The sequence below is a fragment of the Lissotriton helveticus genome, chromosome 1_1 (assembly GCF_964261635.1).
Source record: "Lissotriton helveticus chromosome 1_1, aLisHel1.1, whole genome shotgun sequence".
Lineage (NCBI taxonomy): Eukaryota > Metazoa > Chordata > Amphibia > Caudata > Salamandridae > Lissotriton > Lissotriton helveticus.
In genome coordinates this window covers 1,279,614,434-1,279,638,138 of record NC_136057.1, presented here as the reverse complement: position 1 = coordinate 1,279,638,138, position 23,705 = coordinate 1,279,614,434, and the positions used below count along the sequence as shown (strand labels likewise).

At 47.0% G+C, this 23,705-nt stretch overlaps 1 protein-coding gene and 1 long non-coding RNA gene across 4 annotated transcripts in view; one reads left to right on the top strand and one right to left on the bottom strand.

Annotated features, from left to right (window-relative positions):
• Positions 1-23,705, bottom strand: part of FAM3C (FAM3 metabolism regulating signaling molecule C) — a 429,441-nt gene that overhangs the window by 185,430 nt on the left and 220,306 nt on the right. The window lies entirely within an intron of this gene.
• LOC144822788 (uncharacterized) overlaps positions 1-23,705 on the top strand; it is a 180,796-nt gene that overhangs the window by 1,596 nt on the left and 155,495 nt on the right. The gene's annotated exons all lie outside the window — the stretch shown is intronic.

The following is a 23,705-nucleotide window of genomic DNA, read 5'->3' as shown; positions in this document are numbered from 1 at the left end:
GCGTGTCTCCGTGCTGTTGTGTTTGTTGCCCCCGTGTCATGTTCGTTTTACGTTTTTCCGTGTCTTGTTGCTGTTGTCTCTGTTTTCCGTTACCCCGTGGTGTTGTCTATGTTGTCCCCGTCTCATGTCCTCCCCATGTTTGTTTTACGTGTTTCCGTGTCTCGTTGCGGTTGTCTTTGTTTTCCGTCAATGGAATGCTTTCGTCGGCTGTCATGTCCTCTACATGTTTTCCGTTACTCCGTGGTGTTGTCTTTGTTGCCCTTGTCTCATGTCTTTTCCATGTTTGTTTCACGTGTTTCCGTGTCTTGTTGCTGTTGTCTGTTTTCGCCACGACAGGCAGTCTGTGGCGCTAATTGTTGATGTCCCAGTGTGAGGAACTCGGAAGCTGCAATTTGACCCTGTGTGGGAGAGAAGTGCGTGCTGAACGCCCTCGAGACAGTGCTAACTGGTGAGGGGTCCGCAACTGCGCCCAGTGCAAGCGGGTACATATTGTTATTGCGTTTCATAGAAAACTTAATGGACTTTATACATGGTTCTCATGTTAATAAAGCGAATACAATGTTAAGCGCGAGTGGCTTTTACATTGCCCCTACCCTCGAGGCGAATGTAATTACCATTTAGGAACACTGCATTTAATTTGTTGTTTTTTTCTGCGAGAAATGCTCTTAAGTACGGGTACGCTTTTAAATAGCATTGGTCAACCAGACCGTCTTTCAGCTGAGCTGCCTGTGAGCATGAGAAGCAGAGGCCATTAATTTGAACCGTGGTGTACTACATGCAGTGAGAATGCTGCAACTATCTCCCTAATTGGTGTTCAAATGAAACTAAAGTGCCCGCGGTAGCTCGGATCTCAACGTGCAGGGTCTCGTTGAAAAATGCAGCACTGAGCTCCCAGTGACGCTTGCCACGCAACGCTTTGTAATTTAGCATTTAAACATTCCACAAATACCCCACGCCCAAAGACGAATGCACCGATGCATTTATTTCAAAGAGTCTCAAAAGCGTTTATTCTAATTGACCAATGAAAATCATAGACACTACACAAGTGCATAGCACTGAAGGTATTAAATGTGTTCAGTTTTAAAATCGCTCAAAGAACAGTAAGCAAGTATTTGGCTGTGCACTTTTCACCAGTGTTCACAGATAAAAAATATGTACAGAATAAAATTTACGGTATATCAACATAGAAAAGAAACACGTTTTTACAAGACTGTTAAAGATGTTTAAATACACAGCTCTGTTTTTATAATTACAGTATTTACATCGAGCACCCTGCGCATAGCACACGGTACTGTGTAATAAATACACAGTTGCTAGTAAACCACAGTATACTTCCCCAGTGAAGAAGTATAGCTGTTACATCGCCCTATAGCACACGTGGCATCGTATGTCTGCCCTGATTTTAAGTCTACATTATTTGCTTGCTGGATAGTTTGAGTCTATAAATGCGATATTAAAAGTGAAATTACAAGTCCCAGAATGCATCATTCTGTTGTCTAAAAAAAAACGAGACCCAAGCAGCAGAAAGTGTCACACACGTCATATGGGGGCCAACAGGCGCCTATGGAAAAGTCAGTACTTCAGCACTTTTTATCCTGCACCATGGAGAAGAAGAATACAATAAGTCTCACATTTGAGAGAAATTAAGCAAATGGCAATGTAAATAACAATGCCATTTACTTCTCTATTTCCTAAACCAACACATAAATACAAACTTTGTCATTTACAATGCCAATAGCTCAAACTTTTCCAAAGGCCAAACCATTGCATTGTAAATGCTTGTTTTCACATGCTTTTAATAGAAGTAGGCTATCCCTCTATTAAAATTGATATTAGGAACTGCGTATCTTCTTTTTAAACTTGCCCTTTCAATGTGGGCCCTATGGGTGGTCCCCCCTCTTTTTTCCATTTTCATACTTGGAAAACCAAATGATGATAATTAACACCTACTTATTTGGTGTTTGAGGGATTTTCTTCTGATCATTGTTCTTTTCTCTCCCCACTTTATTGCCTATTTTGTTTCTCACTCCCCTCGTTTTTCCTCTTGGTAAGATTGTTTTCCGAGGGTTATGCTGGGGTTGGAGTGTGTTTTTATAGATTTTGACGCTCTTTCATTGTTTTGAATATCGGATAACCTGGGGACAGAGCGTTTCTGCCACAGCCCTTTCTCTCTTTTTGTTTTGTAGTAGCCTTCACCTTTACCCACAAATGTACTTGACAAAAGCGCATTATATCAGTGGGATTCATTAGCAAAAATCAGATTATGCTTAGACATGATAAAAATGAGGTACCTTCTATAGTCATTGTGCGAAAAATCATCTCGCAACACTAGGAGGCAAAGGTCCCTGTCCAGCCCAGACAATACGTTAACTCTGTTGAGAAGAGGAATAGTGTTGTAAAAGTTAATAATACCCAACCTTGTGCCATCACTAAATTAGAGGCCAAGCAGCTGGTAGAAAGGCGTATCTGCTTTGTAATAAAAAAAAATCATGACCAAGATGAAAATTACCATGCCTTCCATCAGTGTACAAGAAGAGGCTGGGGTAGCAGCAAGGTGAAATATCTTATAGACATTTAGATTAAATGGCGTTGTTACCCAGGTTTCTATCAGGCAAGCTATTGCGAAAGTCTCCATAAAGTCGACCACGTACCATTGTCTCATTTAGCCACGAGTCCAGCTACATTCCAGGAAAGGAGAGACAACTTCCAAGTCGTACAGTTTAAAATATTTGGGGGCCCCTGTGGTGAGAGATCTGCAGCACGTGAATTGAGAGAGGATCACAATAGCACCCCTCCTTGATGTTGAGCGTCCGACAGGGCATATCCATACTACTCTTTTAGACATCCCTGAGTGGCTCCAGTTGAATAGGTGAAATAAAGGCTTTACATAAGGTGCTTCCATTGGCCAGCCTAAGGCACGCAACTCTGTGTTAAGCTGGATTCAGCGTTTGATTTATTGGGGCTAGAGTGTGAGTGCACATTTCATGGATAGGGCGACTCCCATATGTGTGATCCCCATACTGCCATCCTGTGCAGCAAGAGGCAAGGTAAAAATGTGTTGAGAATTACCATTTGAATGTACGGTGGTAACTTACACGGGTTGGTAGACGTTCCCAAGCTGCTCTAGACCAACCGCTCCTTTGCAAAAACATCTTGGGGGGGATCCAAAGGGGTAAGATGTAAAGGGGTGGGATAATGCAGAGGGGTCTGAAATGCGAGTTCAATATTCCAGTCACAAATTTTTGCCTTGAACTCCCAGACCTCATTAGCTATTCCCTGGGTGGCCCGAGAGGTCACAGTTACATCTCTGCCTTGCAACATGGGATGGGGACTTAACTGCACAAATTCATAGTCATTAGATGGTATGTGATCCAAACCCACTAGAGTGCCAATCAATATGAGGATCGCGCTCCTTTTAAAGATGTCATGATGGTCTTGAAGCGCGTAGCTGGGCAGCAACACAAGTTTCTTCATGTGCGGGCAAACTCTACTATCGGCATCCCTCTCAGGCAATGTTGCCACGCCGGTATTGTGCCCAGTCATACCAGCCGGGGTAACATGGACCTTGTTCATGGGGTAGTCTGCGTTCAATAGTTTGTGCCGAGGCTCCTGAAGCAGGGGCAATGGAATCACGTTGACTGTGCCATGAAAAATTAAGGAGCTTGCTCCTGGTCCTATGGGGCAGGCGACATGACGCTGGTTTCGTTGGTGAATACTTGTAGTTACTCCCACTATGGTGATCTAATGATGACCAACTTGCAGGATAATTGACACTGCTCCTTCTCTAGGACTGATAGGATTGCCACAGCAACTGGTAGGTAACATGGAGGGCACAATCGGCATCTCCAGAGGAGAATAACCTAAGATGGTCAATGAATCAAGATGGATGGTTGGCCAAGGCAGGAATGAAGCCTGTAGATTGGAGGATGCATCCTTTTTGCAGTCAGCCAACCTTGCTTGCAGTTGCTTGGAAAATCTGGTAGATCTATCTTCCCTTCGGTGAAAAATTCTCTGTTAGAGGTATGCTGGAGAGGCCATTGTCGAGGCCCGAGCAGGGGGGACCAGGTGTTTGCTGTACCAATGGATCCGTGTTAGCCCTGAAGTGGCTAGATCGAATGCCCTGGTTTTTTTCTTGCTTTCCTCTGCGTTTTCTCTCCCTTTTAGAGAGTGTCCTTTGGGATACTGGGGTGCAGAATGCACATTATTCTGCAACACTATTGATAGTAGGGGAGTCTGTCAGCCCAGAACTAGATGGTACATCACGGGCCAGAACAGCCTTGATTAAGCTCCCTGGGCGGATGTACGACATTACAATGCATGCTTTTACCACGCATGCTTTTACATCGCAAGTTTTACAACGCATGCCTTTACAACGCATAGCGCTTTGGGGTGCTGGATAGTGAATAGTTTAATTTACTATTCCAACTCCAGTCCCCGTGGATAGTAGGGAAGGTGTTGGATAGTAAATTAAATCTATTCTCTATCCTAGAGCGCCCCCCAGCGCAATGCGTTGTAATGGTTTGCGTTGTAAAAGTTGCGATGTAAAAGCACTGCGTGGTAAAAGTTGTGTTGTAAGTGATGTTTCCCCCCTGGGCCAATGCCGCTGAAAGGGAATGCCTTATCTGTCGGTAAAAGCATTTGTGCTTCCACCGTAAACTCCTCCTTACAGCACCTCCTATGGGACTATTTTCGGGCCGGAGTTTGGTGCCTTTGACTTCCTCCAGTATAGCAGACAGAACTGACAAAACAGAAGTAAGAGGATGAAGTGTAGCTTAACAAGAGCAGGTGTGATAACTAGTCACAGGGTCGGCATGCACCCTGAGGACTATTTAGTTGAAATCCTTTAATTTGTTATCAATACCCACAATGTGAACAGCTAAAATTTTGAGGCTATCAACCTGCAACTCCGTTTTAGTGGAGTGCTATTTGAGGTCTGAAGAAACTGAGTCCAGATTCCGTAGTAGGGAGTCACCAAAGTGATGCCATAGGGGAAACCGGGTAGGCAGTGCTGCCATTATTCCAATCTCTTATACTTTCAGCCTTTGATTAGAAGTATTCTACTGTTTGGGGCGTACTTTCAGCCGACACAATATCAGTATCAACACCTTGCTGCAACCGCCCGAATAAAATGGGGAGTGATGCAAATATCCCTGACCAGTTCATCTATAGAGTATTGCCATTGGATTGTGGATGTGGGTACCTGGAGGAAAAGTTTTGGCATTTTGTGTTTTCTTCGGTGGCAAATATATTTTTGGTGTTCCCCAATGCTGGAAGTACTTTTGGAGGACTTGAGGTTGGAGTTCCCACTCGTGGACTTGTTGCTGTGTCCTGCTTAGTAGGTCCGTTATTGAATTGTACATTCCCGAAAAATACTCCACGGGAGGAGAATGTGGTGTCAAATAGCCCAGTGCCAGATAGTCTGGGCTAATTGAGACAGTTGTATTGAGTGTGTCCCTCCTTTTTTTTTATTTTTTTTTTAAACATTTTTAATAATTTTCACTTCGCAAACATAAAAGAACATTCTGGAGCATATCCATGTCTCACATTGCAATATTTCGTAGTTAAAGCCATCAACAAATACTACACATTCACAAATACACATCATTGGTAAATGTTTCATAACGCCGGAGTCCCAACTTTTGTTTTGTCTTCCTGAGGTCTCAGTCTCCCTCTGAGTCTGAGTCACTATCTTCGGAATCGGATGGGGGATCACAAATTTCTCCTCTGTACGCATTCCACGCACCCCACACTTTTCCCCACTTTTTTGGGCACCTTCTGTTATGGTATACTGCCCTCTCAGCTACCATTGTTGCGTCCATATCTTTAGTCCATTGTGTTAGGGTCGGTACCCCCGCGGCTCCCCAGTACTGCGCTATATTTCTCTTTGCCACCATCATACCCAAGGTAGCCCAGCTTTGACCCAAAAGTGTAAGATCATTAGGTTCCCAGATGTTGAGGAGGCATTGCCTGGGCTCAGGTACTAGCGACACCCCCTCCACCTGTGAAATTGTTCTCAACACCTGTGTCCAGTAGTCCATGATTGCGGGACAGTCCCATATTGTATGAAAAAAGGTCCCTTCTTCCCCACAGCCTCTCAGGCAATAGGGATGTGCATTTTTTCCTATCTTATGTAGGGCATGTCTGGTGTAGTAGGAGCGGTGTACAATACGTAACTGTACCAGTCGGAGTCGTGAAGGGATACCTACCTCCCTTAGGGACGCCAATGCTTCCTGCCATTCTGAGTCATCGATGTCTAAGGTCATGCACCCATTTATCCCTCAGTGTTCCGGTTGGATCAGGGAGGTTATGTACAAGCTTACTGTAGGTTAGAGAGGTAGCCTTTTTTGGCATATAATCTGTCAATAATCTGTCTTCTATGGGGGATGCCTCCGGGAACTCAGAGCCAGCCGTCAATGCCCGCACTAGAGCGTGTCGTATCTGTGTGTATCTAAACAATTCCGAAGGTGCCAGTTCATACTGTCTTTGTAAGCTTTCAGAGGAAACCACCTCTCCTTTCTGCCACATATTTCCGACCGTTGATATCCCAATTTCATCCCAACGGTCAAATCCTTTACTGCGTCTGAGGTTTCCTAACCGTTTCGTGTCCCACAACGGAGTAAGTCGGGTTACCACTCCCTGCCATCCTGATCTCGTCTGAGCTAGGTGCCACAACTCCAGGGTAGGTCGCGGTGGGCCAAACTTTGTATGTGCTAATTTTTTATCATATAGGGGAGCCAACATGTCTCTCACACCCAACTGCGCCCGATCTGCCTGTAATGCCGGCACTGACTGCGGGAGGGGTACCCATTGATTAACCACTTTTAGTTGTGCGGCCCAATAATAAAGGTTAACATCTGGAAGTGCTATCCCACCATCATACCAACTACGCACCAGCTTGGTCTGTGCAATACATGCTGGCTTATTGTCCCACAGCAAACTGGAGACCTGAGCAGCAATGGCTTTGAAGTAGGAGGGTGTCACAAGATATAGTGAATTTTCCAGAATGTATAGGAATCGCGGTAGGGCCATCATTTTAAAAAGAGCTGCCCTCCCTAACAGAGTCAGCGGCAATGTTTCCCAGTGATGTATGTTCCTTTTGAGACGGTCTAGTGGAGGTTGCACATTTTTACTATAAAATTCCCCTGGGTCCCCCATAATGTGAACTCCTAAATATTTGAATGTGCTGTCCACTATTTTAAGTGGGCAATCGTCAGGGAGCCTTGGTGGTGGCCGTGCAGCACGTACAGAAGAGACTTGGACCAGTTTAGGGTATAGCCAGATGCCCGACCATAAGTTGTACATATGTCCAATAGGCTAATTATAGAACGTCTGGGTTGGGATAAATATAACAAGATATCGTCGCATAGAGGGAAATACGGTCCTCCCATGTATCGGTCCGTCTAAGGCCTCTTATCATTGGGTCCCACCGTATCCACACTGCTAAAGGTTCCAGCACCAGCGCAAACAGCAGTGGAGACAAAGGGCAGGCTTGGCAAGTACCTCTCGCCAGGGGGAAGTCCTCAGAGATGTGCCCATTTGCGGTGACGTGCGCTAGTGGTTTGGTATAGAGCAACTGAACCCAAGAGCAGAACTTCGGGCCAAAACCCAGATGACGGAGTACTGCAAAGAGAAATGGCCAATGTATCATGTCGAACGCCATATGTGCATCTAAAGAAAGTACCACTGCTGGCTCCTGTACATATGCAGAGCGCGCAAGCACCCAGTGCAACCTTCATAGGTTAAGCGCTGTACTTCTGCCAGGCATAAAGCCCTAATGGCGGTCTTCACTTCCTCCTCTGCGAAGTCATTCTCTAATCCCTGCACCTCTTCGGGTGTCAGCGTGGGCATGGCCAGGTTTTTAATATAGGTCAGTTCTTCCTCAACATCCATTGCAGAGTTTGATGTGTATACTGTCTGGAAGTGGTGTGCCAGTTCTCGCACTATACTGTTTGGGTCAGTCCATGATGGCCCCTCCCTCGTGGTAATCTGTGCTACCCATCTGTCCTTTTTTTCCTTTTTATCTAGCCATGCCAACAATTTCCCTGCTTTGTCGCCGACATCGTATATTTTGTGGCGTGTGCGTGACAATTGCTGTCTAGTTAGTTCTGTCAGGTGTGCCTTATGTTGTTGTTGTGCAATGTGTAATTGGCGCATGGTTTCAGGGGTTGTGTCTATAGTGAGTGTTGAGTCCACAGTCGCCAACGCTGTCTCTAATGTCTGCAATTCCAGCTGCCCTTCACGTTTGTGAGCAGTGATGGAAGCTATGGCCTGTCCCCTAAGGACTGTCTTAAAACGGTTCCCAGAGAGTGAACGGCGAAGCAACCGAGCCCACATTGTCCTGAAAGTATTGTTTTGTAGTCTTGCAGAGTTCTCGCCCGATCTTCCGGATTTGAAGATAGCCGGGGCGTATCGGGAACATATTCTGCGCCGCGTCTGCCGATGACAGGCATATCTGAGCAATATGGGGGAGTGGTCAGAGATACCCCTCGGTCTAATTTCTATTGGGTCAATCTGTTGGAGGCTATCCAGAGAACCTATGGAATAATCTATTCTTGTGAGCGTGTTATGTACATTAGAATGATATGTGTATTGACGTTCTACAGGGTGGTGCCTTCTCCATACATCAGCCAATCCCATTGCTTCCAAGAAACTGGCAAGGCGAGATGGGCCTTATGAGGGAATCTATCTACAGAGTCCTGGACGATCGCATTAAAGTCCCCACCTAGGAGTAGTTCCCCTTCCCGGAGTTTAAGTAAAAACGCGCTCCGGTCCGGAAAGGCCACTGAATGTAGTGCTGGTGGGATATAAACTGAAACTATATTAGGGGGTCTTCTCTCCCATTGTGCGTGGCGGGGGGGGGGGGGGGGGGGGGGGGGGGAACGTCGTGTGGATCACACAGTCTCGAATTTACATGCGCCCTCAGCACGCCAGTAATTATTCCCTTATTGTTGCGCTTCTTAAGGCCTCAGGTATCCAAGGCCGTGCTACTTCGACGATCTTTCGGGCACCCGCGGGGGCGACCACGCAATCGGGCTCTCCGCTGCAGCTCGGCCGGCCAGTCGGGATCTTCTGCCCTGCGTCACTCCTCCCAGCTGCTCAAGTGGAGCATCGGTGCCAGGTCAGTACACACCGCTATAGTCGCTACACCCCTCCGCAGGCCCCCATCGGTTGATTCTGTCACCGGCCGTCGCTGCGTTAAGACACCTCCAGGGGGAGCCGTCAAAATTTAGTCCCTGGCGTCTAGCTGCTAGGTAGGCCGTAATCTTTGCGTCGGTATAACACCGCCTAGGGCTCTCTGATTTTTATCGTTGCTGAATTGACGTGCACCGCTTCTGCTCCTCCACCTATGCACAGGCTCTGGGCACAATAATTCTACGGATAACTGCACGGATTACTGGGGAGACGTTCTTAGTCTCGGAACTCCGTTAGGCTGCGGCCATCTTCGTTGGCTGCTCGCCACGACCCCCCTCCTTGTTTTTTATTGCAATACATTGCGTGTCGGTGCGAAAAATATTCTTCCCAGTTATATTGGGGAGGAAAGCTTTGAGAGCCATCTGAATGGCTCTGAGCTGTAGAACACTGATGTGGAATGTTTGTTGGTGAACAGTCCATTGACACATACCATGATGCACTCCATGTTTGCGCCTCATCCTGTGTGTGATGCATATTTGTTAATAGTCATTTGCGAGATTAGGTCCAGAAAAGGCCTGCCCTTCAGGGAGTTGTGTGCATTCCGCCACTGTAAAGATTGATGGATACTGTGTGAAACCAACACTAGATCCTCCAAGTTGCCCCCTGCTTGTGACCACTGAGATGCTAGACACTTCATTAACAGGCGCTTGTGTAGCCTGGCATATGGGACAATCGCTATACAAGAGGCCATCATGCCTAGAAGGCGCATCACCGCCGCGACTGGCAGGTGACGATGTGCCTGAAAAAGATTGAGAACCCTCTGCAAATTGGGATAAGCTTTGGCAGCGATCGAACAGAGTATTGCTCTCAGATATGGCTCTAACTGAAGAGGTTGCAAGCAAGAGTTTGTAGCATTTATTGTGAATCCCAGTTTGTGTAACAGATTGATAGTGGCATTTGTGTCTGGCAAGCCCCTCTGTTTGCTGGAACTCTTGATAAGCCAATCATCGAGGTATGGGAAGTTATGAATGTTCTGTCTCCTTAAATGTGTTGCTACCACTGCTAGGCATTTGGTAAATAATCTTGGGGTTTTTATCACCCCAAATGGTAGCACTTGGAACTGGTAAAGATGACCACTTACCACAAACCGGAGGTACCGGCAATGTGCTGGGGTGGATTGATATATTACAGTATGCATCCTTAAGATCTAGTCCTTTCATGAAGTCGCCTTTTTGTAATAGCGGTATTACATCCTGTACTGTCACCACTTGGAAGTGTTCTGACCGGATGTGAGGGTTGAGCAGTTAAAGATCCAGTTTTGGTCTTAGTGTTCCATCTTTTTTGGGTATTACAAAGTACACCCTTTGGCCTTGGTGTCTGCATGGTACAGGCTCTATTGCCCCCTTTTTTAGCAGAGTTTTACTTCTTTCTTGAGAAGGTGTACATACTGAGGGCTGATTTGCGAGGAGGAATGTTTGGTGGGAGGCTTTTTCGTTCTAGGCAGTACCTCTCGTGGATAATGTCTAGCACAGGTCAGTCTGATGTTACTTCTGGCCACAACTGGTGAAATTGTTGTAGACTTCTCCAACAGGTGTTGCATGGTCGGGGGAATGGAAGGTAAGTCATTGTTTAGAGTTAGAGGCTCCCCTTGCGTGCGTTCCTCTACGCTTTCTTCTTTGTTTAAAACCTCCTCTGTAATAGCTCTTACCAGTTTGATGGTGGTATTGCTACTGCTGTTCTAGTAAGTTTGGGTTTCAGCAGCGGTGTTCTTGAAAGCCTCTCTCCCCCGATACCTCCGAAAGGACTGCTGTCTTGGTTTAGTAGACTGCAAGGCTCCCATAAGCTTTGAGTTTCTGTATCTTTCTTTATTTTTTCTAACTCTGGTCCAAATAGGTGCTCCTCGTCAAATGAAACATTAAGCAGATATTGATACACCTATGCCTTGAACCCAGAGATGCGTAACCAGGCATGTCTGTGTAGTAGCATAGAGAAATTTATTTCTCTCGCAGCCATGTCAGCACGGTCTAGGATGCACCATATGGTTGCATTAGATGCTTGTCTACCCTCTGCAATTAAGTTTTCCCCCTCCTCTTCCTGTACTGTTCAGGGAGATGTTGAATGAGATAAAATCCCTTCCCATGTTGCCATGTTATATGTGGATAGGAGTCCTAATGAATTAGCAATCCGCCAATAATTGCCGTATCCACTTGACACCCGCTTCCCTGCCACATCAATACGCTTCCTTTCTTTATCTGGAGAAGGCACGTCTTCATACTTTGGGAAACTACTCTCTTCCTCACTGTTGTCACTACCAGGAAAAAGCTGTTGAATGTCACCTAGTGTAAAGAAGGTCATTGGGGGAAAGTAAGTACTTCCTATCAATAATTGACGTAAGGACTCTGGTCTTAACTGGGTCTTTACAAATCTCAGTGGAGACCATGAGCATGGACATTATCATTGGCAGATATTGCACTGAGCGCTCGGTCTTGGAGAGTGTCTGCACCAAGAAGGCTATCTCCTCCTCTGTGGTATGCATTTGTACCTTGCGGTATTCAGCCACATATTGACCAACACAGTGGTAAGATGATGTATCACCTGGGGGTGATGCCTTTTGCTGGTATAGGGGGTTCTTTTTCTGTGTCTGGTAGCACTACGTCATAATAATCCCATTGGTCTGGGATTTGTGAGGAGTCTGCTTGTGAGTCTGAATCATGTGTTTAGTGACTTTACTCCCTGCCTCTTCCACTTCTGAGTGTGTGGAAGATTGTGACATGGGCTTTGGAGATGTATTAAAGTTAATTGACATACAGGTTATGGCTTTATGCTCTGTAGTTGCCAGTGTCCTGCCTTTTCTTTTTATGAGACTTTTTGTGTCAAATTTCCTTCCAGCTCATAGGCCACTAGTGTCTTTGCTGTTTTGAATGGAAGTGTGGATGTGCTCAGACACCTTTTTCAGAGTCGATGTGTGTCTTGGCTCTGGATAAGGTGTCAATCAATCAATCAATAAGGACACTTGGAAAGCGCACTACATACCTGTGAGGGTCTCAAGGCGCTGGCGGGGGGTGGGGAGTGGATGCTGCTACTGATCGAAGAGCCAGGTCTTGAGGAGTCTTCGGCAGGCCAGTAGGTCTTGGGTCTGCCATAGGTTGGTGGGGAGGGTGTTCCAGGTCTTGGCGGCGAGGTGGGAGAAGGATCTGCCACCGGCAGTCGTTCTTAGGATGCGGGGAACTGTGGCGAGGGCGATGCCCGCGGAGCGGAGCTGGCGGATAGGGGTGTAGAAGCGGAGTAATCTGTTGAGGTATGCTGGGCCTGTGTTGTGGAGAGCTTTGTGTGCGTGGATGAGGAGCTTGAAGGTTATTCTCTTGTTGAAGGGGAGCCAGTGCAGGTCTCTCAGGTGGGGTGTGATGTGGCTGCAGCGGGGGATGTCAAGGATCAGATGTGCCGAGGCGTTCTGGATGCGTTGCAGTCGTATCAGGAGCTTGGCCGATGTTCCTGCGTAGAGGGCGTTGCCGTAGTCCAGCCTGCTGCTGACGAGGGTCTGGGTGACTGTTCCTTTAGTTTCAGTGGTGATCCACTTGAAGATCCTGCGGAGCATTGGAAGGGTGTTGAAGCAGGATGAGGAGACGGCGTTGACCTGCTTAGTCATGGAGAGGGTGGAGTCGAGGATGACCCCTAGGTTGCGTGCGTGGTCGGTGGGAGTCAGGGCTTTTCCTAGTGTTGTCGGCCACCAGGAGTCGTCCCAGGCTGAGAGGGTAGAGCCTAGGATGTGGACCTCCGTCTTGTCCGAGTTCAGCTTTTAACAGAGAGAGGAGGCGCTGTTAACCACATTACACTGCACTGCTCCATGCTGTCCAATGGCGCACAAAAGATTCTGTCTGCAGTGAGGGTTGTGGGCACAGATCACGGACAGCCAAAGAACCGGAGCAGTGGGGGTCATGGAAGAGCAGGAGCGCTATCACAGGATCAAACAACAAGCTGCTGGGAGAGGGAAAAGGAATGGGAGGATGGGCAGGAAGGATGCAACAGGCAGACTCTCTGGAACCTACAGGCAGAGAGCTCTGTGACTTATCAGAGTTCTTCACAAAAACAGGGTCACGTTGAAAAGCAAAAAAGAAAAAAAAAGTACAATTTTAAACAAAGCTGTACATTTCAATGAATGCTGTGTTACGATGTTGTGCTGTGGAGGCGCTGTTAAGCACATTACAGTGCACTGCTCCACGCTGTTGAATGGCGCACAAAAGATTCTGTTTGCAGTGTGGGCTGTGGGCACAGATCAAGGACATCCAGAGACCCGGAGCAGTGGGGGTCATGGAGGAGCAGGGGCTCTATCAATGGATAAAACAACAAGCTGTTGGGAGAGGTGATAGGAATGGGAGGATGGGCAAGAAGGTCTGGAACCTACAGGCAGAGAGCTCTGTGACTGAACAGAGTTCTTCACAAAAACAGGGTCACGTCGAAAAACAAAAAAAAAAAAGTAACATTTTAAACAAAGCTGTACAAAACATCGCACAGAAGCTTCATTAAAAAAAGAGTGGCATTCATCGCACCGAAGCTTCATTAAAGCAGTGGCATTCAAAACAAGCTCAAGCAAAACTTGGTAAAGGGACACTTTTCAAGCACTGTACTCGTACTTGTGGTGGCATCCACCTTACGGGAGCGAGCAGCAGCCATATGTTTGTAATTAACGTTGCCACACCGCTGCTCTCTCCCGCAAGGTGGATGCCGCCACAAGCACGAGTGCAGTGCTTGAAAAGTGAAGACCGATTGCTAAAGGCCCTCTCCTAGAGCAACGCATGCGCTGCCTAGGCAAGACCTAAAAAAGACATACATAAACCTGAAAATGAAGACGTGCACAAGTCAAAATAACAAGCTCAATTATCACTTACTAAACATAAGCATGGAGAACTCTGGAGAACTTCTCCTATGGTATGTTCAGTCAGTAACTTCATAGGAAGAGCGAATAGTTCTGGTAGCTCAGCTTGATTATTAAAAAGAGGAATAACAAGACCACTTTTTCTTTTTACAACCTTTTTTTGTGTTGTTGCAGTGATTAAGCACAGTCATGACAGCAACTATTCCTGCTTCGAACCCAGGCACTTGGCGGTTGTAGTTGCATCACCACAACTGAACCCTCCTAATAGTCGCTTTCAATCCAATTCACCCGGATCGATTCTAGTCACAGGTGGGCATAACATACCTGTCATCTCATTCCATTTTCCCCAGACTTTAGTCCATTTATGTGGCACCTTCTACTTTCATAGACCACTCTCTGCCTGCATGTACCAATCCATACCGGTCTTCCACTCCCCCAATGTGGAGGGAATGTCACTACCCACATGAAAACAAGTTACTTACCTGTAACTTTGGTTCCCCAGTATTGGTAACTTTCATAGATTCCCATAGCTTGTTTCATTCCCCATCGTCGGAATGGGAGCTGGCTCCCATTCCGACGACGGGGAATGATACAGGCTATGGGAATCTATGAAAGTTCCAATACTAGGGCAACTTGGCTATATTGTGCTTGGCTACAACAAAGCACCGGATAGGCCTGTTGTCTCCCACACGTTCAACAAACACCATTTTGCCATGACTGGCATGTTCCCTCCACATACACTCATCATAAAGGATGTCACTGCACCCTGGAGTATCTGGAATTCCCACAGCATGTGGAAAAATCTGCCCTCCCTGCCACATCTCCTAGGGCACACAGCAGACTCAGCTCTACCTATTTTGATCAGGGTTGTGTAGGATTAGTACATCCGGTGAAAAATGTTTAGATGCACTAAACTAAAGTGGATAGACACTTCCCTGGCAGACGCTAAATCTTCCTGCCACTCGTCGTCTTCCAAGTGTCCCAGATCCACCCCCCCCCCCCATCCCCAATCGTTCATGGAGTTTCAGCAGGAGGTCGGGAGAGTTTCTCAGAATCTTATGGTAGGTCAAGGAGATTGCCCTTTTTGGCATATATTCATCAATAAGCCTATCTTTCAATGCCAAGGATTTGCGTAGCTCCTCCCCCCTCGGTATTGCTCCCCATAAGGCATGTCTGATCTGGAGGTAGTGGAATACCTCTGAAGGCGCCAACTGGTATTCGTTTCAACAAAGGACTTCACCTCTCCGTGCACCCATAGGTCTCTGACCTGCAAGATGCCTATCAAATTCCATTTTTGGAAACCCTGGTGTCTAGCCAGCAGGCCCAGTCGCGCAGAGTCCAAAAGTGGCATGGCCCGAGTGGTTCTACCTCGCCAACCCAATGACACCAACACGGTGCGAGGTCCGATTGGGCAAAAGGTTTACGTGCTTCCCCCATAAAGACTGCAAAGGTAGCCCCCATTTGCATGTTCTGCTGATCCATCATATAGGCAGGGTCATCATAGGGAAGGTGTACCCAATGATTCACTGCCGTAAACTGGGCCACCCAATAATACTGTTGGAGAACCGGGAGTGCTATCCCTCCATCATACCAGCTCCGTGTCAGCTTCGACAGATATTCTGGGGGCCTTCCTGTCCAAGAGGAGCGTCCAAACCACCAAAGTTCGCCAATGTTGGACGGCTCCCTTAAATCTCTGTAGTGGGGGCTCCCGGTTATGATCATGGAAGATCACAGCGTCTTTAGTGACAAATATCTCTAGGTAGCGAAACCCCTCCGTCGCCACTCCGTATAGTTCCGGGGAAGGCGCACATTTTGCCCACTGAGTATATATATTTTAGATTTGTCCCAGTTGATAGTATATCTCGAGTATTTCTGGTAAAGGTCAAGTATATGGATTATTCTATGGACCCTAGTATACTGACTTGCCGCATAGAGCAGAATATTGTGTGCATAGAGGGAGATTCTATCCTGCCAGTCCTCAGACCATTTCAGCCCCCTAAACAGTGGGTCTCCCGTATCCAGACCGCTAATGGTTCCAAAAAAAGAGCAAACCATTCACGACCATTCACGACCACTGGCGCTATTGGGTCCGCATACAGAAGTTAGACCCAGGAGAAAAAGTTCGGACCGAACCCTTGTTTTTCTAAGACTACATACATAAATGGCCACGCTATGGTATCAAAATCAATTTTTGAATCTAAGGAGACAACTACAGCATCTTCCTGGATAAAGGCGGTGCGACCTAGTAACCCATGCAAGTGTCTTATATTAAATTCAGTGTTTCTAGTCTGCATAAAGCCTGACTGGACTGGGTGAGCCAATGTGCTTATTACCTGGACAGGTGAGTAGCCTGTAATTTAGCCAAGATCTTAACCTCTGTGTTCAGCAGTGAGATCGGTCTATGGCACGTACAGAGCTCCGGGGGTTTAACGGTCTCATGGATGGCTACAATCTTGGGTAATCGTTGATCAGACAGCAAGAACCTAATTTTCTGACTTTACTGAACATGCCCCTTAAAAGGGGGGCTATTTTAGACGCGGTGAGCTTCTATAATTAAATAGGATGGCCATTCGGGCCCATCACCTTACCAACATTCAGTCCCCAAATTACTTGCGAAATCTCTATCTTAGTTAAGTCTTGCTCAAGAAGGTCCCTGTCTGTCGGCACAAGACAACATACACTGTGGAACAGTAACAGTTTGCACGCCTCTTTTATAGTTGCGGTCGAGACTGGTGAGTAGAGTGTGGCATAGTAGCTTTCAAAAGCGTCCACTATGCCACATGTCTGTTCCTCACTCAAGCCCCTCCGGCATCAAAGACTTCAAAAACCCACCTCAACATTGCCTCCCTCTTGTCTAACCAGGCCAGGAGTTTACACACTCTATCACCAACCTCATATAGGCGATGTTGAGTTGCTCTGTGTCTGGCTCAAGAGGTCTCTTCTGTAATATCTCTGTATTCCTTACGCCTCTGTGCCAGAAGGTGCTGCACTCCCAGCCCATTCTTAGAGATCAGGTCAGCCTCCAGCTTCTGATTTCTTGCTCTAGGGACACCAACTTTGAAGACCCGCAATTAAAGAAATACCCTGACCTCTTATTAAAGCTTTTACCGCCTCCAACAGTCCACCAGCCGAGTCTACCCATCCCCCATTTTCATCAAAGTAGCGGTCAGTGGTCGCCCAAATGTTTGCCCAGACGTGGTGCACCTAAATGTACCAGTGGTTGAGTGAAGGTATGTATTACCCTACTCTAGCCCGAAGTCCATATGTTGCACAGACCAGGGAATGATCAGAAATGGCCTGTGCCAAATGCTTTATGTTGCTGAAAGCTGGGAGTTGCTGGGCTACGGCGAATATATAATCGATTCGGGATAGGCTCCCATGTGCACCCGAGTGGAATGTGTACTGATGGGCCGTGGAGTTAAAGCTTTACCACAAATCCACTAGGGCCATTGCGGACAAAAAAATCTGACCAAGCTTTCACAGACAACTCCATCCCACGAGGGGGCCAACTGACTTTGTCTCCGCTAAAGGCAGCATTACAGTCATCTTCCAGCAATAGCTCTCCCGCTGGGAAGCAGAGAATAAGGGATCCATAGTTTGCTAATGCCGAATTATTAAGTCTTGGGGGAATATAGAAGGAGATGATATTGAGCATTCTTCTCTCCCAGTGCCCTGTGAGTGCCACAAAATGGCCATGACTGTCGTGGGTAACATGCAGTATAGTTAAAGGGAAGGAGTTAGAAATAAGGCTGCCCACTCCCTTGAAACCTTGTGCGTAGCCCGCATGTGCCACCATCTTGTACCCACACCTATTTAATGCACAGTAACTGGTCCCCTGGAGGTGCGTTTCTTGCAGGAGGACCACATCAGGAGTATGTTGTTTCAAACACTGCAGGACCACCCCTGTTTTATCTTGTTCCCCATACAGTTAATGTTTCAGGAGAGGAGTTTCAAGTTATTTGCTAATTTCGGGATAGCTATCGTGGACGTGAAGGGGGCGTTTTGGGTCCGCGACTAGGTTCTCAATTATCATGGCTCCCTTTTGCGTGTTTGTCACAAGGACAACGCTGGAATTTTGTGGGGTCGAAGTGCAATCTGATCAAATCTGGGGCAATCTGCCTATCTGAGTGGAACTCCCCTTCCTTAAGAGGTCACCATCACTGCTACCAACATTCACTCCAAAAACATAAAAACACCCTAAACAAGTAATACATCCCCCCCTCCCTGCACAGTAAACTCAGAACTGCTCACCCCTCCAACTTGGCAGAGTACCCGTCAACCCAATCCTTGTAACCTATAGTAGAGAAGCATATGCCCATCAAGGAAACAGCTCGATGCTTATCCACCCATAAGAAATACAGATTGTTACTGTTCTGTTGTAGGCCAGCCCCACAAGGTCGTTCTGGGCATTTTGTTTCAAGAATCACCCCCACCCCTACAAAGGAAGGGGGAGTGGGGATGGAGGGGAACCCCACCATCCGCCCCAACGATGTCCACTTCCAGCACAAGAGTCAATCATGCCCCCCCCGTTGAGCTTCAGTCGAAGCAATACAAACAAATAAGACAAAGGTGTGACAGTCTGGGGCCCTCTTCAGGAGTGTTTTCATTCATTAGGTGCTGGCGCTGGCTCTGTAGTTCATGCTTACTCTCATTCTGAGGTCGACAACAGCAGGATCTCTGATCATGGACTAGCCTCCAGCTGTCCAGCCAGTTCCACGCCTCCTCAGGAGACTCAAAGAATCAAGTTTTACCATCAGCCTCTACTCGAAGTTTGGCCGGAAAGATCATTGTATACTTGAGTTTGTGATCACGCATGCTTTATTTTTTACTTCAAGGAAAGAGCACAGCAATTTCTAGACTCTAATGGGAAAGTTTGGAACAAGTTACATACCTTTGGTAACGCATTATCTGGTAGAGACTATCTAGCCGCAGATTCCTTACCTTTGAATTTTCCTGGCGTCGGGCTGGATCGAGAAACTTTTGCTGAGCAATCTCCCTTGTGCGCGCTGTCGGGTGGTTCCATTTGGCTATGCGTGCCGTTGTCGGGCATGGATTATGGCGTTGCTGTACTTATGTACGCACCACCCTTGCGCAGACATCAGTACTTTTTGTTTTTCCCATGCCAGAAGCACAGAGCCTCAAAGTAACTGACTTGGTCGCGTGCAAAACTAGGCCCCTGAAAAGGGGAGAAACCCTAGCCCTACAACATTAGTCCGCAAAGCGGGGAGGCATGGGTGGGACTGTAAGGAATCTGCAGCTAGAGTCTCTACCAGATAATGCATTACCGAAGATAAGTAAGTTGTTCATCTAATAGAAACTTCTAGCTGCAGATTCCTTATCTTTGAATTAGATACCCAAGCCATACCATCCCAGCCGTGAGTTGCGGACCAATATCTTATACTAGGAAGTCCTGTAGGACCGAACGGGCAAAATGCCAGTCTCTGCGGACTGGACTGTCCAGGCAGTAGAGCTTGGCAAACAAGTGCAAGGATGCCTGCGTAACCGCATGGCAGATGTCAAGGACTGGAACACCCCGAGCCAAGGCCATAGTCACAGCTTTTCCCCTGGTGGAATGGCCCTTAATCCCTCAGGGGGCTGCTTCATAGCCAGGGCATAGAAGATCTTAATGTAGAGAACAACCCAGCGAGAGATGGTCCTTTTCTTCACTGCCCTTCCCAGCTCCAATGTATCCCACAAAGAGTTGGTCGTCCACCCTGAACTCTTTTCTACGGTCAAGGTATAACGACAAAGCTCTTTTTGGGTTCAGACGGTGGAGACGCTCCCCTTCCTTAGAGGGATGTGGGGGAGAAAAGAAGGTGGGATTGACCCAGGTGGAAAAGGGGTCACCACTTTTGGCAAAAATGAAGCCGGGTGCGTAGCACCACTTTTTCTGGGAAAGACATCATGTAGGGAGGAGTGCAAGATAACGTCTGTAACTCACTCACCCTCCGGGCAGATGTAATCACCACTAAAAAGGCTGTCTCGATTGTAAGCAGCCGGAGGGAACAGTTGTGTAAAGGCTCGCAGGGAGCACGCATAGGATACATGAGGATAAGTGAGGACCAAGTTAAGCGGCTTAACAAAGGGCTTGGGTGGAAACAAGTGAGCCACCCCCTTTAGAAACCTATCTACAAATGGAGACCTAAAGAGTGAGGGCTGGTCTGGCAGCCGCAAAAAAGCAGAGAGAGCAGAAAGATAACCCTTGAGGGTTCCCAAAGCAGAGCACTGTTGGCCAAGTGTTCGAATGAATAAAATAACAGTGCAAAGAGAAGCAGAAAGAGGGTCAATAGACCTTTCTGTACAGTATAATACACATTTCTGCCAACGGCAGGCGTATACCGTCTTAGTGGAAGGCTGTCTAGCCGCCAAAATAATGTTGCATACTTTGGGAGGGTTGAGAGGTTCGGGTGGAAATCCCTCCCCTGCTGCTGCAACATAAGATTCTCCCGAAGGGGCAGCCTGATCGGAGGATCGATGCTCATTTTCAGAAGCTCTGGATACCAGACTCTCCTTGTCCAGTCTGGAGCCACGAGGATGACTTGGGCCCGGTCACTCCTGATCTTCTTCAAAACCCTGGGCTCAAGTAGTAGGGCCGGAAAGGTGTACAGCAGGCCTGAGCTCCACTCATGATGAAAGGCATTGCCGATGCGATAGCCACAGTGGAAACCACAGCACACAGTATTGCTGACACTGCACGTTCTCTTTGGAGGCAAACAAATCTAACCAAGGTTCTCCTCACTACTGAAAGAGACGTTGCACCAGCTACGACTGGAGACACCATTCGTAATCCACTTGGCATCGACGGCTGAGTTCGCCATTCTCGGCGTTTAGAGAATCTGACAGGTGTTGAACCACCAGGGTTATGCCCTGCTGTTTCAGCCATGTCCAGAGATGCTGGGCCTCTCGACAAAGGGTCCACGACCTCACCCTTCCCTGCCTGTTGCAGTACCACATGATGGTGATGTTGTCCGTGAACACCTGCACTAACTTCCCCTTGACAGAGGAAAGAAATGCTTTCAATGCCAATTGAATCGTCAACAAATTTTTGTGGAGCTCCAACTCACCTGAAGATCAAAGTCCCCTGATCTTCACCTCTCCCAGATGGCCATCCCATCCCAGAAGTGACGCATCTGTCACAACTGTGTGATCTGGGTGGGGAAGGGAGAGGGGTCTGCCGTTGGCCCAATCCCAGTTCGTCAACAACTATTGCAAATCTTTCAGTTTCTTCCGAGATCTGGACTACGTCGGTGAGATTCCCCGATGCTGTGCCCACTGGAACTTCAAGTCCCACTACACAGCCTGCATACGCCACCAGTAATGTTTTACCAACAGGATGCAGCCTCAGAGTCAGTCTCATCGAAATCGAAGATAGAGGCTGAAACATCAGAATCATCACCTGAATATCCTGGATTTGCTGCTCAGGAGGATAGGCCCGAAAGAGCACTGTGTCCAGAACAGTTCAGATTAAAGAGATCATCTGAGAAGTAGTCAGGTGTGACTTAGGCACGTTTATTCAGAACCCCAGAGAATGTAGGAGGTTTGCCGTAGTCTAAAGTTGGGAAATGACATCCTGGGTAATAATAATAATAATAATAATCCACATTTGTATAGCGCACAATCACCCGTTAGGGTCTCTAGGCGCTGGGGGCCGTCGGGAAGATTAAGCAAGCTATTGCCCAGAGTCGCATGGTGCTGCGCTAACCTGCCGCCGGAGCCGGGGATCGAACCGTGATCCCCAGATTCTAGCGTCAGTCGACCTGGCCGCGGCGCCACACCTCTCCACTGGGTAGAGGACGCCTTCAACAGCCAGTCGTTAAGTTACGGAAAAATTGACACCCCTAGCCTGCGCAGATGAGCTGCGACCACCACCATCACCTTGGTGAACACCCGAGGGGTACTGGTAAGGCCGAAGGGGAGCACGGTAAATTGCAAGTGCTCATGGCCTACCTTGAACCGCAGGGAACGCCTGTGGCCCAGCAGGATGTGGATGTGAAAATAAACATCCTGCGGGTCCAACACTACCTTCCAGTGTTCTTGGTCTAGGGCAGGCAAGACCTGACCTAGAGTAAGCATCTTGAACTTCTCCTTCTTGAGGAAGAGATTTACCGCCCGAAGAGCTAAAATGGGCTGCAACCTGTTCTTCTTCGGAATCAGAAAGTAGCAGGAATAACAAGCACTGCCAACTTCTCAAACCGGAACCCTTTCTATAGCTCCAAGCTGGAATACCAAAAAAGATTTAACAATCGGCCAAGAGTTAAAACACCCAGACCAATATGGATTTATTCTGGGTCATAATACGAGACAACTGGGAATACGACACAGAGAAGACTTTCTATACAGTTGGTTGGGAGTTCCTCATAATTCACAATTATATGAAAAATAGAACTTTGGTCCCAATATATTGAAGTGGTTTAAACTATAATATTCTAGACAACATGCATATGACAAAAGAGGGATAATAATATCTGAATGGTGGACATTGGGGCATGGCACTCTCCAGGGCTGCCCACTATTGAAGCTGTTCTATGCTTTTGTCATTGAACTTCAGGAGAGTGAGTGGAAATGAAGCATGGTGTGATGGAGAATATAGACAGCTGAAACAACGTATATTTTGTCGTTGTATTCTGACAACACATTAGTATATCGTAAGGAACCACACCTGCCCCCAACACCCACCAGTCAGGCTCACATAGGTTTTGAAGCCCTGAGCAAGCATGATGTGTTTTCTGGACTCTACACAAACTGGACTATATCTTAAATAGAACTAAGGACCTTGAAGGGGCAGAGGGGAACAGCTACCAGGCAGTGCTGTGCAGCGATGAAAGCAACTTACTGACAAGGTCAGTAGGATCGCCAGTAAGTCTTGTACAGATTCTCAGGGGCAGGGTAAAGGAGGGTCTAATCCCATAGTTTGTCATTACGAAAGCAAAGCTGTGCTTTAGAGCCTAATTTCTTAAAATGCCCATATTGTGTAATCCTGGACGAAGAGTTTCATCTGGAGAATTTATAAAACAAGTGGTACGCAAAGCTTGGAATTTTCCATTTACAGACAAGTGCTGTAAGTTACTGAACAACTTCCAAAATAGGTGCACAAGGTATGCTGCTTCCTAGAATTACTGAAAGTCTTTTAAAATACCACACAATGAATTTGGGAGATCAGTATGGGATTAAGGCACTGAATGTGTGGAGATGTGTATTTGCCTTGCATCTGAGCTGTGCACCTCCCTGAATGGTTAAATGACATACCAAAACAGAAATGATTTACTAATGGTATTCTCAGATTCTAATTTCTGACTTAACTCTACAAGTCGGGAACTGTTGCAGTTTGTGTAGGTGATGGGTCACATATAAGAACTTTACAAACTGTACCCTGAGCCTCGAGCAGCTGAATGGACCACAGTAATGCCTCAATTAAAGACAAATGATGAAGACTAACTGCAAACATTTGACACGTGGAAAGTGCTCCGCCTTGTGAACTTTGTTACATGCCAGATTCTCTAGGGCTGTTCTCGACATACACCAGTGGATTCCCGGTAAAACCACCAAAACATGAAATACTAGAAGAGAATACATATACCTGGCGTTATAACTAGAGCCTTGATGTGAGATAAACATACTCTAAAATAAGACAGAAATGGGAAGGGGCTGTCAAACAACACAAGATTTGGAATGAGACAGGATATCAAAATATAGTACCAGA